The sequence below is a fragment of the Lates calcarifer genome, linkage group LG14 (assembly GCF_001640805.2).
Source record: "Lates calcarifer isolate ASB-BC8 linkage group LG14, TLL_Latcal_v3, whole genome shotgun sequence".
In the NCBI taxonomy this organism is placed as follows: domain Eukaryota; kingdom Metazoa; phylum Chordata; class Actinopteri; family Centropomidae; genus Lates; species Lates calcarifer.
This window is the reverse complement of record NC_066846.1, coordinates 10,374,639-10,389,105: the sequence shown is the minus strand read 5'-3', so window position 1 is coordinate 10,389,105 and position 14,467 is coordinate 10,374,639. Positions and strand designations below refer to the sequence as shown.

At 39.7% G+C, this 14,467-nt stretch overlaps 1 protein-coding gene across 1 annotated transcript in view; it reads left to right on the top strand.

Annotated features, from left to right (window-relative positions):
• Nucleotides 1-14,467, top strand: part of elavl2 (ELAV like neuron-specific RNA binding protein 2) — a 146,957-nt gene that overhangs the window by 30,728 nt on the left and 101,762 nt on the right. The gene's annotated exons all lie outside the window — the stretch shown is intronic.

Genomic DNA, 14,467 nt, shown 5'->3' with positions numbered 1-14,467 from the left:
TACCTCCAAGTTTACAAAGAATCAATAGGAATAAGCCATTTTAGACTAACAGCTTCTCAAATAATGTTGCTTTGCTGTGGTGTGCACATACACTCTGAGGCTGTGATTGGCTTTCTGTCTTACTCACAGGCGTAGAATGAAATGGGATGAGACTGGAGTAATAAGGGGAAGGCAGCAGAAGCAACAACAATAAAAACTCAGCTATGGTTCTGACTTTGGGTAAAGACTGGAGTGTGATATTTCCCATAAAGGTTGTCTGCCTTTCTCTGTTATCTCCTCTTCCGCTCACTCTGTCTCTTATTCTCACTTTAGCTTTCTCTGCCTCTCCCACACCCTATTTCCCGGGACCATTTTCTGACAGGAAACATTACCGCCATTACAGATCACTAGATACTGTTCGCTGGATGTCAGAAGAATCAGATTGATCACATGGCACGACAGAAGTGTTGCACTGTGGCAGAGGGGACAGTCAAATGGCAGAAAATAATAGGGTGCTTGCCAGGCCTGACAGATAACTTGGAGGAAGCCATACAATAGGCGAGCAACATGGCTTAGCTCCACAATGGAACAAGCAGGAAATGGCTTTGCATTTCAGCCGTCCTCTCATTTCAGCTGACATCCCAGATAGCATATGTCACACTGTGGAAAAATATCTATGCAAGGATATGGTGAATCACAGCTGCAGGCAGCCAGCGAACTCCTATTACAGCCCGACCTGCAAAATGTGCAGATATAAAACAACTGAATGGTTATTTTTGGTTGCTTCCAATACAAGACTATTCCCTGATTTATGCTCAATTAGCTTTTAATTAGAAATCAATCTAATTTGAATAAAAACATCAATCCTCATTCAAAATAAGCAATTTATCTGCAATTACAAAATCCATTAAAGCATAATTAGACTTTCACACTAAAAATCACATCAAGATAAAACTGAGCATTTCTCAGTGTATGTTTTCAGTGCAGAGTAGTGTTCTGTCATTTTGTCCAGTGAAGGAGGCTTCATGGTGAAATGTCATCACAGTTTTTGGTCGATGAATTGTTTAGCTGATCAGCAGATTATTAATTGGCAGCAGTGTTGGTGATTAATCGTTAAGGGTATTTTAGAGATGTTAATGTCGACTGGTCGGCATTTTGGTCCAGACTGAAAAAGTACAGCTGTTGCATTTCGGTTTAAATTTATTTGGTGTTTATGGTTCCCAGAGGATGAATTCTACAGATTTTGGTGATCCCCTGGCTTTTCCTGGAGCCCCTCCTCCAACTGGTTGACATTTTTGATTTTGTGCAAAATATCTTGGCAAGTGTAGGATGGATTTCCATAAAATTTTGGTGCTGGTATTCATGTTCCCCTCAGGATGAATTGTAATAACTTTGGTGAGCTGCTGACCTTTTTTGTGGCGACACCATCAGGTCAGATTTTTTAATGTGCCCAATACTTTAGTTCATGACTAAATATGAATATAGAGAAATTATTGACATTCCCATCAGCCTCAGCTGTACTTTGTGCTTAGTGTTAATAAGCTAATGTTAACATGCTAGCAATCTAAGAAGCTGAAAATTGTGATTACTATACCGGCAAAATACCAGCATGTTAGCATTGTCGCTGTGGGCATGTCAGCATGCTGATGTAAAGATTAAGTCTAAAGCGCTGCTGTGCTTAAATACAGCCTCACAGAGCTGCAGGCATGGCTCTAAGTCTTGTTTTTGTTAAAAGGAAAATGTCAAAAATGCACTAAATCCAAATAAATCTTGTATGAATATTTGTTGTTTTTTGTAAGGATAGTAGACTGAATGTCTTTGGCTTCTGGAAAGTTGCTCTGACAAATGATTAATTGAGAAAGTAATTACCAAATTAATCTATAATGACAACATTTGTTAGTTGTAGCATTACACATCATATGTCAGAAGTTTGAAATGATTTACATGTTCAGTTGTGCACACAACATTGCATTACCAGTTGCCAAACCAAACAGAAAAATAAAGAAAACTAATCTTTAATGGTAAAGCTTTATTGCCATCGATTTCCACTGAAAGTCTGATGGTGTAATGAATAAACAGATTGTGAAGTACTTCATCTGGTGAGCGCAGTCAATTCAGTGCAGAGATTGATCAAAATGTACATTGTACTGTCTCATAACATCTCACCCGTCACATCCTGCCTGTAAATCTGCTTGTGCTGTGCAGTTGTAGCAGCAGTGTCCTGCAGTAAAACCCACATGCTTCTTCTCTGTGTGTGGGCATTGGCACCCCCCCACTGCCCACCCACTCCTGTCATAAAAAATACACTGCTAGCGATGTTTAACCTTGAGCTGTTGCTACTCGGGCACATATCACCTTTGCAGCCCCCTTGGCTACAGATATAAATCAAAATGTCCGCTGTCGTTTTAGAATGAATCAGCAGTTTTGGGGGATTGATTGAATTTTATCTTGATTTCATAAAACATTTAGACAAACCAATTAAAGAGGGTGGCTGACTGCAGCCACCAGCACTTAATCCATCATTCTGTCAAGGGGATAAAATCGGATTGACACTAATGTAGTCGATATGTTGGTGTATTTGCAATCTAGTACAATAAAGTGGAAATTAATTAGAGTAACCTGAGGAAAGAGTCATGATTGGTATGAAAATGGCTGCACCTTTGACAACAAGCCCAGGTTATTTTAGGGCACGAGGAGTAAATTTTTAACCATGCTGGTTTATCACACCCAACTTCCCCGTCCCCTTTGACTCCAGTCATTTAATTTCCAATGTATTCCACCTCACAGTGCAGCAAATCCATTGCAGGCCAATGGCATTATACTGCAGTGCGGTCCAAATATTATAATAAGATGGATGGCTACTGCACATTTTCCTGGAGGACTGGCTTTCGTGGTCTTGTCCACCAACTGCAGGTGAAATACAGCATGCACATTAACATGCAGTGGTTCTCCCTGGAGTTAACGGCGTACTCCCACAGAACTCCTTCTCCCTTTGTTTTAAGGCAGGCTTCTTAATTACTAGCTGTCCCATTCAGGTTGTAAATGGCCCTTTATTGCCATTCTGTAATCAGAATAAATCCTCAAGCCTATTCACTGGCCTGAAGCCCCTCCATTGATTTACAAATGACCCATGTATTATTAATCCGATGTTTTTCCCCCCTTTTCACCTCATTATAAGCCCTATCTGCAAGCAAAGGGCACCTCACCACAGCGTTATCGCACATAACAGTGTTTCTCCAGAATTCTCTCCAAGGTTTGTTTTCTGATATGATACTGTGTTGTGTTGATAACAGAGAATAGGCAAAGGAGTGTGGTGATATCAGCGCTCCCTCCTACAGTTAATATAGAGCCTATCATCACTTTTATCTGCTATATTCCTGTGTGCATCTTCTCCTTTGCTTTAACCTTTGTCTCTGTTGAAAAGACAAAAGTACACCGTGACATGGTAAAGCTGCGCGAAATGTACTTTTAGGCAGGAAATTAAAGTTTATAACCATCTGTGGCAGCGGCAGTGGGGAGTTTTTCAGAGGATGTTTTTAAGTGAAGACAAACAAACAAAAAGACACTTCAGCTGCTTTGATGAATGATGATGGACCTAAAAGCTTGATGCAGTGTGCTCTCCTGAGATATATTTTTATGACGAGACCTTTTGATAATGGTTATACATCTTCATGCCAAATAATATGCCTTTAGTCACCATCTACACTCATTTTTATGTCAGGTGAAAGGTATTTGGCAATATAAATTTAAATTTTATGGTGTTTTACAGTGTGCATGATATTTTTTTAAAAATTCTAAAATTTGTGAATGTTATATAAGCCAAAAAGGGCACTTAAGATGCCAAGGACATGGAAAAATTGTAATATAACACAAGACAAAAAGGAGTGAAGTCCAAAGGGACGTGTCATTTAAAACTAAGCAAACATCTCACTGCTATTACCAGCTCTTAAATGAAACAGTAGATGGTTATCGTAGAGATGTAGGGTTTCAGTTCCTCGAACCACTGGACCGGCCAAATATGGGAATTAAATAAGACGTCTTTATTGACCCTTTAGTTTCGTATTACAGCCTGAAATGAGATCATAGGAATGATAGAGGCTCTGATCAATGCCTCAGTGGAGCACTGAAATTAATAAAAGTCATGGCTGTATTGACAAAGCCTTTGGCAGATAAAGGCTGTCTGAGAGAGAATCACAGTAAATATTATTCATACAGTCAAGACTTTTTTTCCCCCTCCACAAAGCTTCCTATCTGCTTGTGCAAGCTTGTAACATTTTTGCAGAGCAACAGGCACTGACTCCACTTTAGAGTATTTTAAGTTTGGATTCAGATAGCTGGCAGATTTAGGATGTAACATGGAAAGAAGTGAAATATTGAGATTACACACCAGCAGGAGCTGAGGCGCTTCTTAATATCACAGAGTTAATTCAGCTTTGAAAACCACCTCTTAGCTGTAAGGTAAAAGTAAGAAGATATGGTGTTTGACAGTTTAGATTAAAGCTATGCTAAATTAGAAGACCATTGCCTTGCCTTCTATAGGAGATAACCATGACAACATATGGCCATTGTCTAATATGTTACATGGAGAAAAAAAAAAAGCTGATGAAATAGGTTTAAATCTGAACTTTAAACAGCATAAGCTTCCATTTTTTTCTCCACTGTGTTCGTGCAGCCCTGCAGTTGTTTCATCGCACAAGAAATGTAAAGACGCTGAATGCAGTCATCAATTTTAATCAACATGCTGCCCGAAGTCCATTGTGTTCACAGTTTCATCTCCTTCAATTACCACGGCAAATTGGCTTTGAAGCCTGAGAGTCAACTGAAGCAGCTCATTCTTAATCAGCATTATGAGAGTGGGTGTGCTCTGCATTGGTCACATTAACTAATTTATTATCTTTCATGATATTGTGTTTGAAGGGGAGATGTATTTAATGTCACCTGGAGCAGATTTATTCTTTAGGACTTTATGCATTTAAGAGGGGAAGTGTTTGTTAACATTGCACACCACGTCTTGGTGTTCTTCATACAATGAATAACAAAGAGGGCTCAAGGAATTTTCTGTACGGAGAGCAAAGAGAGCAAAGACGCTTTACATATCCACAGTCTGTCAGAGAAATAAATAAATTACCCCGGCGCTTCTTCAAAAACAAACAGCTGTCAAAAAGTCACTCAGGGGCGCCTCACACACACCTCTTTCCCCCCGGAAATCAAATCCCGACAAAGAGGTTTCTTTTATTGTATTCCAGTTTTTTTTATTGCACCATTCCTTTGTATGTTTCCATCTAAGAACCAAATCAAGCAAATAACATCGTTGGAGGTGTCTGTGTTTTAATGTGATGTCTGCTGTGCGGTGTCTCACTACAGAGTAATCCTCCTGTAGCCTTAGGATATGCCTATGATCTCCACTTTGAGCGAGCCAAGGAGACTTGGCAATAAAAATGTCATTATTATCATGTAGTTCCTTGCACTAAATGCAAATAACATAAATTAAGGGGGAGGGAGCAGTTTGTAAGCAAATAAAACAGTCAGCGATGAAAGCTTAAAAATGTTTCCTCTCTTGTTTTGAGAATAGTGAGGCAGGTTGATTTGCATGTCCCCTGCTTCTGGTTGTACTGACTGCATGACTGAAACAGGCAGAGTTTTAGCTCACTGTCGATTCAGCAACAAGCTAAACCTGCTGCTTTTGAATTCTCAAGGAGTATCATAGAGCTAACACTGCTAACTGAAAACATTCATTATATTACAGTACATATTACAGGTATGCATTGATTAATTGATCACACAACACAAATGTTGTTCAGGTGCTGAGAAACCATGTGTTTCTGCCAATAGAGGCATCAGATTAGAAAACACATGGGTCAGTTAGGGAGACAATGGGAGATGATTATTTTCTCATTAAGTTTGGGGACTTAGGGCCATTGATACCATTTGTGTTTTCCAGGCTATTACCAATGAATTAGGCTTCAGTGTAAATATGTTTCTACTGAGAGAGAAAAGCACAACTGACTTTCTGTCAACAGTCAAGAATGGTTTCTTTGCTTTTGAAAGGCACAGAAAAACAATGTTGTTCGGTCAGGTGTGTAACTACAAGTTGCATTATACTACAAAGTGAACACGTTATTTTGATCCGTTCATCACAAATAGATTAGTGTAAGTTTAGGAGGATAAAGTGTGAGAAGTGAAATTGGGGTTGTATGATTGGACTGAACAAGAAACACAAGTTTAATTTCGCCCAGGGTCAATAACTAATTAGAAAAGTCAGCTAAGGATGTCAGATTCAAAAGCAAGTGTGAATGTCCGTTTGCTTGGCTTGATTTCAACAACATTTCTGTCCATTGGACTAACACTGGACTTTTCTTACCTGGGGCACGTATTGCATTTTAGTTGTGGTAATGTTTTATACATTTTCAAGCTCCTAAAGACAAAAAATAGAAAAGACAGAGCATCTCTAAGTGTTACTGTGTTTAAGAATTGTGTGCGATTCAACCCTGTCAAATTACATTTATATACAACTAAACTGCAACAGTAAAGGATTTTGGGTTTCGTTGAGATGGGCGGCGGAGTGGCCGGGAGGTGGTTGTGGTGGATGGAGACCTGAATTTGCATCTGCATTACCAACTGTAGTTAGGCTCAGGCAGCAAAAGCACTAAACAAGTTGTGTATAAAGTCATTGTGAACTGACCACGACCTGACCATAAAAAGTCTGATACTGCTGTAGTCACTACAAATGGGTATTGTACTGCAAGATCTTTCGACAGAAAAGTACAATGTCTGATATTATATTATTAACACACTTGCAACTTACCAAATACATATATTAACAACATATCCTCATTACTTTAATAGGAGACATAATCCTAGTTGCAGTTTTGTTTCCTACAAAATGTATTTGCTGTTGCAGTTTAGTCATATATAAATGTAATTTGTAGGAGACAGAGTTGGTTTGATTACACACCTTTGTTTTTGTCTATCTCTGTTTAATATGTTTGTTCACTTTTACATAATTTGATCCATTTTGTAGATGTGTTCATGTCTGAAAGGTCACAGAGGCAGCTGACAGAGCTGTAGATTCTTGACTACATTATGCTGTCTTGCACTAAGGTCCTCTGTAAATACCTCTATTCCGTCTGACAGCATCATTTTCATCTGACATCAAGATGACTGCAGGCTCTCAGCACTTCACACCTCCACTTAATGAAGTCACCTATCCATGTAAATCTAGGTTATGTGGGGGAATCGCATGTCTTTAAACTTCTTGAATAATCATTATGTAACTAGATTATTGTGCATGAAAAATAGGAGTAATTTGAGCAGAAAGGTCAAACAGCAGCTGAAATCTAGTAAACCTAGACTGACTCATTTTTCTCTATAGAGTAAGATTTATTCATGCTTTTATTGCTACATATATTCATTCACAAGCCTGATGATTTTTAGAATCACTATATATACAATGGATAGAAAGCAGCGAGGAATAAAGAGGCATGGAGCCTTGAGAATAGGATAAATTCTTACTGTAAAAAATGAATTTGGAGATAATTCAGTTTTGAGCTATTTCTACAGAGAGTGGTCCCCTTCAGTGTTGTGGCTGTATAGAGAGCAAATTAAAGGGGTAAGTCACTGATTTAACAATATTTGGCGGTGCTTTTCTTTTCCCTTCAAGGTTAAATAAAAGTGACAGAATACAGATAGCAGTATTTAAGCCCTGGGCAGGGAGAAGGCATTGGACCCTGGTGTCAACAAATGCACCTATTGTTCTCAGTGGCTGCAGGAAATCATGAGGCGCATCCCCCTGATGCTTCCCGTCCAGGGTTTTTAAAGGGTAAATCATCGCTGAGTTTAAGCAGGCGTTTTTCTTCAGCCGTCCGAGCAGAGCACCTGCTTCGGCATATGACTGGGGTGTGGTGAGAGGCACAACATGCTGGAAAGTTTTGACGCCTATGGAGAAGGGCAACAGCAGCTTTGAGCCTAATGTGATTCAGTTGTTGATTCACCACTTACCTAGCCTTTTGGTAGTGAGCAACAGGGTGGATACTGTCTGTTTTTAATCGATTCTTTGAGCAGAACAGGACGTAAAACTGTGTTAGTGGGCCATTTTTGCAGCTTAGATAGATTTTATAGGCTAAAGCACATGCAATACGTCAGGTCAGTCTGTATGCACTGTATTTTTATGTCAAGACAGGGATTTCTAATTAAAAGAGGCATTTTCGGTGCTGATAATTGAAAATGTGTGGTCTAACCCTGTAAATGAATCACTCTGAATGCTGCACCACAATAGAGGAATATGAACTGAGGGGGATTTACCTCCCAGCTGATCACCTTAACATTTCCACACGTCTGTTTTATGTGTCTTTAAACTGACTCAATTTGCAAGTCAAATAAGTTAACCCTCATTAACTTCTATTGTATCTTGTTAAATTATTTTAAGTATGTTAATGGGAATTTTGTAATTACAAAACCAGTGTCCAGTAGATTCGCTTCTACCTTCATTTGTATTGAATTTCTGCACAGAAAAAGCCACAACTTCCATCTTCACTTTGAGATGCGGCTCAGCATGCAATGCAAGGCAATTCTCAAGTGTCACTCAGTCATGCTGTTTTCCTTGCTGTGTGCTGCGAGCGGGCTGAGAGAAAGCATCTCATGCAGTGGACCTGTGCAGTGGTGTGTCTAGATTTTTGGGGACTGGTGGTCCGGTCGTGGAGGGAGACATTTTGAATAATGGACCCCCCCCCCCGTTTATTTTCATGAGTTTAGGGACCTGGTGCTGACAGAAAGTTTGCATTTAATTTTAAGACATGAGTGTGTGGCAGCTGGGTTGGCAAGTTCCCTTGGGGGGATTCACACCTCATCACCCATGTACCACCCTGCAGAGAAACAGCAATTACCAAATCAGTCCAACTGGGGTTTTCCAACTGAAGTTAATACCTTTAGCCCTCTACATGAATTATGTTGGTTGTGAAAAGGAAGTGACCATATTTCCTGCACTGCATTTTACATGAGAAACAGAAAGCATAACAAAAAATGTAATACATACCTCACAAACTGCTACTCCTGCTGTCATAAATAGCAAATATGGATCATTCTTGTAGGAAGAGGAAATGTCTAAATCCTGGTTTCTGTCTGTTGGCTCTATGAATCCTACATAACTGCTTCTCAGACCAGACTAGATCTCAGACCAGATTGCGCAATTCATTCTTCTTTCCTGTCACTTCTCACTGCCTTCCAGCTCACTGTCGTCACTAATCTATGGGAAAACACCCAAACCACTCCATCAGGTTCCTTTTGCCTTTTTAAAACCTAAAAGAAACACTTATTATACAGTGATAATGCAGTACTATGCTGCAAGTAAAGTAGAAATCTGAGTGAGTAATGGTAGTGTGATGACATAATAACAGTAAAATGACAAAGGGATGTGGTGCAGGTGTGTTGTTGTAAGGTGCTTTCTAATGTGCAGCATATACCAGTACACAGCTATTGTTGTCCTAGAAAACTCCTTTTCCTCCATCTATTACATGACTTTATCTTCCTGTCTATTATCTGTTAGTTTGTCATCGATGACTTTGCTGCAGTGGAAATTGTAAATGTCACTGTGTATGCTTTGGTGCTTTGCTTGTTACCACTGCTGCTTGCTTTCCATTGTTATAGCTTTATGTCCTCTTTCCAGCAGCTAACAAAGCAATCTGAATTCATGACTCTGCATACAGTTGCACCCCCTCAACTGGCTGACCTGACTTATAGGGACATACTTTACTGATTAATATTCGACTATGTGGGTTAAATGTAGAAGACAGTTATTAGCCTTATTTTTTGACACGTTGAACTTCTTATACTAGTAATATTTAGACATTGGAATGCCAATTACGGCATTATAGCCCAGACTTGTATGCATGACATATGACATTTCTGAACCGCTGCAATGAGTCTGTGTAACAAATGAGCATGGGCAAAAATTTAATTTCCAGTGTTGCCAAATGGATGGGAGGGGAAAAAAATCGATGGAGAAAATGTGAAGAAGAGAAAGTGCAGGGAAGGAAAATTCAAATAAAGTGAAAAAAGTTCTGGCACATCAATCCTCTCGGCCAGCTGTCGGAGGTGACATTTCATTAGTACACTTTGTCAATAGAGAAATCGTCTGCAGAGAAAGCGGTTGGGTGCGAGTAACAAGGAAGGACACAGACACACAGAGAAAGGGAAACCCTATGAAGATGAGGAAAAGAGCACAGTCCTTTTTCATTAGACCCTTCCTGATTCCAGCCACTGGAAATTACCGACACTGTGGCTATAGGCGCGATTAGAGAGAAGGTGGGTGTCCCTCTTCCATTTTAAGTCTCTATCAATCATCCACCCTTCACTTTTTACCCCCTGCCGATGTGGCGTCGCCCACATGTCTCTCTGCCTATTCGGGGTCCAAGAAAGTTGCTGTTCATCCTTCCCTGCACCAGCCAAGTGGCAGATACATTTGAAGGAAAATCACCAGCATAACGACTCCTGCCATTTCCCATAACGTCCTCATCCATCAATTAAGAGGTTTCCAGTAAGTGGGAGATGGATTTGGCAGAATAAGGGCACACGTTTTGATGACTGTAGCACAGGAGGAATCAAGGCCCCCACTGTAACCCCCGTGTAGGCCCATAATCACAGCAGTGGCTGCAGGCAGTTTGAAGCAAGAGGGATACTGTCAGTCGCAAGACTCGTAGACTGCACTCACCAGCGGTACCCTCACTAAATGGTTTTGAGCACAAAGTGGTGACTTTTGCCTCCAGATGTTAAATGCTGAAATGGTTCAACTGACATTAAATCTACAAAAAAACCCCTCAAATTTTACATTTAGAATGTCTTTTAGAATTTGAACAGAACTTGATTTTCTTGCCACTTCAGGACAGTGCAACAAGTTATAAACACAACACCGATCTAGTGTCACCTTACAAAGCTGGAATAGCAAGCATGTTAGCACACTGAGCCGCAAGGAAAAACATTAGCATTCATTTGGGTTTGTGTTTCTGGCCACCTGCTAAATATTAATTACATTCACCAGCTACTGGGTAACATTGTCTGTCTCCTGTTTAGTACTGAGCAGCTAGTGTCTGTGTATTAGAGGTTTTGTACTGAAAACAATTGACTTCTGTACCAGATAGCAACGTTTACAGCAGCGAGATTAAAGAAAAAAGTACTGGTGTGAGCTGTAAAGCTAAAACAATGAGCTGAAAGTCGGCCAGTGTCTCAAATGTGAGGATTTGCTTATTTGCACTGTTTCATCTTTGTGTACAGTTAATGACTTTGGGTTTTGTACAAGAACAAGAAACTAAACCTATATTACATTTACAGATGATTCAGTTAAGAGATATACCTTGGTTGCAGTGCCAAACTAGTGTGTTTATTTTTTGACAGTGTGGATCTTGGACTATTAGTACTTGAAGTTTTTATATACTTGAGGATATTTTATCCATTTCAATAAATTTGCATCAAAAAGAGGCATAATCTTTGATCAACTGTTTAGTTTAATATAACTGACTGTAATATTCTGAATGACTTCGTCTTTCACACACTTATAACCATCCAGATATGTAAATAGCAGCGTCACCCTGCCAGATTACACTTCCAAGTGTTCCAACCCTTCACAGCCCACTTAGCCCATATTCCCCCAGCACTTCAGCACAGCCTTTGCTGTTGCTCGTTCAACAGTGATCCACTGGGCCTCCCGTTGACTGCTCCTAAACTGCCTGCGCTTAGAAGCTCGCGAGATGCACATCATAGGCAGAAAAAGGGGAGAAGTCGTCAGTTTTCAGTCTTTTCAAGTGCAGAGCGGAATACCTTGAGGCTCTCACCGTGTGAGACAACGTTTCCAGATCGAGACATTCCTCCTCGCTCCTCGCCTTTCATGTTGGTCCAAGATGTTTTTCCTCCTCTTATTTGCCCATCATGCTCCATGGGGTCTGCATCACGCTGGGACACACAACATAGCAGATGGCAAAAAGTCAGAATAAAACAAAACAAAAAAAAAAGCTTTGTCAAAAGCTTTAGTTTAATTGTTAAAGGTTTGGGGCTGTGGGGAGGAGGGCTGAGCACAGTGTCTGCAGATAATTAGACCTTTTGGGGTAAACAAACACAGCACTCCGCTGTGTTGGAGCAATTGGTGCTGTCTGTTATGTTAGTTTGCATCACTTGACAGTAGATAAATAATAATTAAGTGGTGATAATCATGATGACTGCATGATGAGATTTTTGTTATCCCAGAAGGGCCCTCACCTCTGAGTATCTGTGTCCATTGGCCTTCAGTAGGTCTTCGTAGGTCTTCAGTCACATGTTGGTTGCTCCTCACTATACACTAACCAGTTTATTTATTGTTAAAAGAAAGAAAAAAATGATAAAGCATGAGACAGCAAGTAACAATAGGCTGGTGTAGCATTTCAAGTTGTCAACATTTTCCTCATTAATTAATATAGTAACTCAGTGTTGTGTTGTTCTCAAACAATTAATTTGACAGTTGGGAGAGAAAGGGATAAAAATAAAGAGAAGAGCTACAGTTATTAAAATGGAAACTTATTAGATTGTTGAAGTCTCAACAAATTATTTAATGGCAACATTAAATAAGAAATAGCTGTCAGGTCTTTTTATGGCACTGCTTCAATACATTTATGGTGAGGATATAAATCCCTTTCAGCTGAAAAGAAAAGGCAGCTGAAGGTGAGTTGCTCTTTTCATATCGTTAATGAACTTTGTCAGGAAAGGGCTTGGTTTCAGAAAGCTAATATGTTGTATTTTTGCAATGCTAATAAGGTGCAGAAATGTGACTCTTTTAACAAGTCAAGAGAAATTTACTTGAGGATTATCTACATGAAGTGCTCTACAAACAGCCTGTCTTAGGGTTTGCCATTAAACCATTTGCTGAGTCTGGCTTATCACAACTCTGGTTTGATTTAAAAATTTTGACCATCAGTTTTGACAACATCATCTTCACCAAAGTCATTGCTTGGGATCTCGGAATACAGTGACGTGACTTAACAAAATCTGACAGGGTAAGAAGCACGAGACAGGTTGCAAAGGCTACATTCACACTAACACATTTTAGTTTTTAAAGTGTCACTGTTGCTACGTTTACACATGACATCCATGCCCCTGAAACAGAGGCTTTTGGAATCCCTCCTAGCCCCATTTTAGTTTGAAAACTGGGTTGTGTGTCAGTCTGAAGGGGAAGAAACAGAGGGTTTTCGAAACGATAATGCAGACTCCCAAGTTAATTTCCTGACTGGGTCTTATCAGTCACACCTTATACTTGTATCACTTCCAGCAACAGTTCCATCTGGTTGTTGGTCCAAGCAAAGAAATCTATGGTCTTACTTTTCACCATTGCTATTCCTCGTTCGTAGTATTTTCTGTGACTAAGCAACCAACTGTCTACACTAGCAAGTGCATGCCCACTGTATGTGAATGGTCATGTGATGTGTGTTTTCAGGCATGTCATTGTGGATTAACACTCATTTGGATAGAGATAATTTTAGTTTCAAAATGCTGTATTAAAATGATAACGCATTAGTGTGGATTTATTTAGCCTAAACCACTTTATTTGGAGGTTAAATTCTAAAGTGATTGTACCTGGAATGGAAGCATAAGTCCTCATAATCTGTAATAATTGCATAGAAAATTGTAGGTGTATGCCAACCCCATACTAAATACAAATTCTAAGCACTTTCTGTGAAGTCGCTTCATGCTGCGATAGTGACAACATACTAAAAACAGACGCTGTACTTTGGCAACAAAGGTACTTTTGACTGAAATAATCCTGCTAACATGTTTACAATGACAACAATGCATACTGTACCAAATTTCATTGCAATCGATATCTAATCTGTCTATTGATGTACAATGTCATCCTACAATGCAACACACATAGGAAATGGAGGAAAATGAATGGTAATTGTGGAAAGTAAGGCTGTTGTTGCATCAGCTGTCTATGCCACCTTATTTTGATCACTGAAACACACACGCCATGGTCCATTATGGCGATTTAGCAAATTCTGGATGACGCATGTATGACTAAAGCCACTCAGTGCTCAGTGAAGTTGTTTATATCACATCCTGCCACGGTGAACAGATTTAGATTAACCTTCCTTTTAAAACACTCTCCATTTATGCCCCCAGTCCTCTGCAAAGAACTTCAGTCTCCTGAATGAATTGGCTGTGTCTTTGAAACAAATGCGCAACAGGATAATGGAGGAACTGTGAAAAATGTTTCCAGAGTTTGCACATTGTGTTAAGCCACCATTTAAAGTCCTGTCAATACCTGCAGCAAAGTATTGATCTCCTGAGTCTTCTTGAAGGCCCAAAGCTTTACAGCGTATTGATAGATTATGTAAATTCACTTTGCGGCGTTTGGATGAGCTGTCTGTGCCATGATATAAGACCATGACAACAATCTCATCTATTTATTTGACTTGAGTCGTTGTTATGAATTTCAAAATAGGCTCCTGGGCTGCCAAAGGCAAACTACAAA